This window comes from Prunus persica, chromosome G6 (assembly GCF_000346465.2).
Source record: "Prunus persica cultivar Lovell chromosome G6, Prunus_persica_NCBIv2, whole genome shotgun sequence".
Lineage (NCBI taxonomy): Eukaryota > Viridiplantae > Streptophyta > Magnoliopsida > Rosales > Rosaceae > Prunus > Prunus persica.
Genome location: NC_034014.1, coordinates 6,209,401 through 6,213,462, shown reverse-complemented (window position 1 = coordinate 6,213,462; position 4,062 = coordinate 6,209,401).

The following is a 4,062-nucleotide window of genomic DNA, read 5'->3' as shown; positions in this document are numbered from 1 at the left end:
TCCGTGTGCTTTCCCGCCAAATGTGAAGCCCCAAAGCGCTGACTATGTCGTTTTAGCTTGGGCCATGTTAAATAGGCCCAGTGGGCTATTCTTCTGGTCCAATATCAAGGCCCAAATCCAGCTCAATTTCCATTAAGTGAGGAATGTTTACAATCCGATAGGGTCCGAAACATGGAACTGGACTTCTTTTGTCACGTTACGTGACTAGGTCACGTAGTGAAAGAGATAAATACCAATAACTAATAATACCGTATTCATGGTGTTTTTCTCATTAGAAACTTCGGATTTGGTGCCTTTATTATTTGTAAGGAAGATTGAGATTTATAAAACAACAATTACACACATATTTCCTACACCCACTTCAGTTTTGTGCACCGGTTTAACCATTTTGCATAGTTACCATATCACTCAACATGTGTGACATATTACATTATGATTAAGCATGAACACCTATATTTAATATGTGTAATTCGTGCCATATGATAGGTAATGAGGTAATGGTGTACTAAATAAAAATGGATGGTGCACTTGAATGCGGTGAGCAAAATTGCTCATGTTTGGAATGCTATTAGAGGCAACAAGTCCCTTGCTAATCCAATCTTTAAAATGAGACTAATCTTAAATATCTATTTAACTCACATATTTACATTAGATGGTCTAATACTTACCAACCAACTTCTAATCTAACTAAATTTCTCATTCCATAAAACGTGCCATAAAAGAATTATACTTTATTCTTCTTCTAGAAGTTGCCCACCCTCCGCAGCCACATTTGTATGCAACAGTTTACTTTGTACGAATTTGCAAAGAAGCATCCTCTCGTCTATCTATGACTTTAGCAGTTTACGTATTGTAATTTGTACATAGCAAACAATGATGCTCCTCTGTTTGTGCATAAAACCAATCTTTGTGTAACCACTAATTTTCATCTCTCTTTAAGATTTAATTCATGTTTCTTCATCAACTGGAATGAATAATTTTTTTATTATATATTCCATGTTGTAGAAATATCCATTAGACTAATACCTTGAATACGATATAAACCTACTCTGAACATCCTTGACCAACTAAGACATGTCAAAACTCCAACGTCTTTTTTGGAGTTTTCCATAACTTGGAATTTGGGTTGATTGATTTCTTCAGGTCTCCCTCCTCTCTCTGGATCAAAGATAATGCTATTTTCAGTACAGAATGGACGGTCCCAAAATATAATTTTATTCTAGAAATGCGAAGAATTTGTATTTCAACCTTGCTGGATTGTAGCCGGATGGAGAAAATTGACCCACTTGAAAAGTTTAGGGAGGAAACAACATAAATTTCTTGCATGACAGCCCATATTTTTGTTTTTATGGTAAAAACCCATGTTATCGTATTATGATAAAGTCAATTCTCAACACTACAGTCAACATTTAAGTTAGCCAATTAACAAAAAATAAAAAAGCAAAAGAATTTGTAATTTAAGTGGTTAAGAATTTTATCTATGCGCTCTGAACTCGAGTCCCTCTTCTATAATATCGCTTATATAAAATAAATAAAAAATAACAATCAAAGATTAAAAAAAAAACCAAAAGATGCTAATTTCAACAGTGCTCGGTTCAGTAACAACAAAATGCGTAGTGCATAACATAATATTTATAACCACCATATCATATAACAACACCACATAAAGCAACCAAAGATACACTTCAAATGCAGAAATAGTAACTTTTCCAAGTATGTCTCCTCTCTAAAACTCTCAGAAACAATACTGGAAGAGGTTTTTTTTTTTTTTTTTTTCGCTTCTTTTCCATCACAAGACATGAACTGACTAAAGCAAGACACAGAAATAAAAGATAAGCTTAGATGCGTTATGGTCCTGCAAAACTCTCCAAAAATATGAGTTTTACAGGAAAAATAATTATCACATAACCCATGCTTGATTTGTACATCTGAAACCCAAACAACAATACTTTCTAGTCAAGCCATCTGCAGAAAAAACAAAGCAGAGGCTTTGACCTGACTCAAAATACCAAAATTCTATAGCTTCATTCATAGATATGGGGATAGGAAATGCTTCATAGCATGAATCAGAGAAATCCAGTGATTTTCTCATCAATTCACCAAGTAGGTGATGACCCATCTAGCCATCTGATCATGCCTATCAATTTGCATCAGAGCTGTAGGCACTTGATGGTGGGGTTTGAGAGGTAGAGCTTCCACCACTATCTTCTCCTCTGTTTTTCCCCTGAGCTCCAGGGTTGGAGGCCTTGTTGACCACCACTTTGACCAATTTTTCAAAGATCTGAAGCTTGATGAGGCCCCTCCTTGGAGGAAAGCTTGGGTTTTTCTTCTCTTTGGGTGCTGGAGAAGCGGTTGCCATGGCTGCAGAGCAGAAAAAAAACAGAGTAAAGGGAAGTGAAGATGGAAGAGGAGGAGGAGGAGGAGGAGAATAAGAAGAGGAGATTATGAGAGAAGCAAAAAAATTTTAACAGAAAGATGAGGAGAAGGAGATGAAATGAAAAAATCTGAACAGAGATTTGGAAAAGGGAAACAAGCAAGACTCGTAGAGAAACAGAGAAGAAGCAGAGCCTCTTCCTCTTGAAACAAAGGCAAATGATACAACTGGGAGGGGTGGGGGAAGGTATAATTTATAGACTAAACACACCCTTCAAAATTTTCCCTAAAATGCCACTTTTACCCTTAGATTCAGGGGATAAGAACGGATCTCTTACTTGGTCTCCAAGTCTTCCATTCATATCCAAGTCACTTTTCTTTTTCTTTTTTCTTAAATTGGGATTTTACAAATTTAAATTCCTTGATGTGAACAATACAAACCAAAAAAAAAAAAAAAAGGGTCTTGCTCTTGGGATGTTCTGCTTGCTGTTGTCTTGGTCATTGAAATAATTGAACATCGAACATGGACACTGTCTATGTAAAAGTCTCACATATAACATCACAGAGCAGACTTTCTCCCCAAGTCAATGAAACATAAGTGATGAGCTTCTCAGTGTTATCGTGCACTAATTGCTTATTAATACCTAGGCCTTCCCACAAAGTCGACTCATATAACTTGTCAACATTGCACATGTTTGTCAATATAGGGTATGATTAGCTTTCCATGAAATTGCCTCCATAATCACTATCTACCACCAATATGCCAGTTTGCCATATTAGAGTTGCAAGCTCTCGTAATGAACCAACAATGTATATCGAATTTACAGTCGCATATGAAGAATACATGTCCATATAAAAAGAGAAAGACGAATATAAAATACATCCTCTTTTTGCAGCTTGCGAAGCTACCACGATCACTTGCAAGCAAATAAGATTTTGATATTCTGTTATATAATTATTTAATCTCAAACTTTTAAGTTATTAGAGAATAAGTTAACCACGTAAACACTATTAAGATTCAAAAGGAAAAAGAAGTAATAATCAAATATAAGTATGTCACGGATGTGGGAGCCACAAGGATGTATCTTTTTGCTTTATTCTCCTTATATATATATAAAATATAAGATACCACTCAATCCATTGTGAGGCGGCTTGAGATCCTAAAATGACTAGTTATGTTAGTACAGCCCTTGGGTCCCTTGGTCAAGACTCAAGTTGCAATCTCGATCCACACTGACCAAACCAAGTAAGCCAGCAAGGATGAATTGCTTGGGGGAAGATGCCAATACGGAGTGCTCCTTATATTTATTTATTTATTTGTTTGGTGGTGGGGGGGGGGGGGGATGGGGGGGGGGGGGTTTTTTTTTCCCTGGAATGGGCCCATTGTCGGGGGCCTGGGTTAAATTTGGGGCCCCCCAAAACCTAAAAAAAAAGGGCCTTGGGTTTGGTTAAATTTGGGTTATTTAAGGGGCCCCAAGGTGGGCTAAATTATTCTTTTCCCCTTTTAAGTTTCAGGGGAGGAAAACCGGGTAATTAACTGGGGGTGTGACGGGCAAAAATTGGTTTTCATCAAAGGGTTAAGAAGCGATAAACCCCTTCTACCCCTCCCCGTATTAAAGAATTTTTGTAAGAAGGAAAGTTTCTCTCCCCAATTTTTCGTGTAAAAGAAATTGTTTTATGTCCCCAATT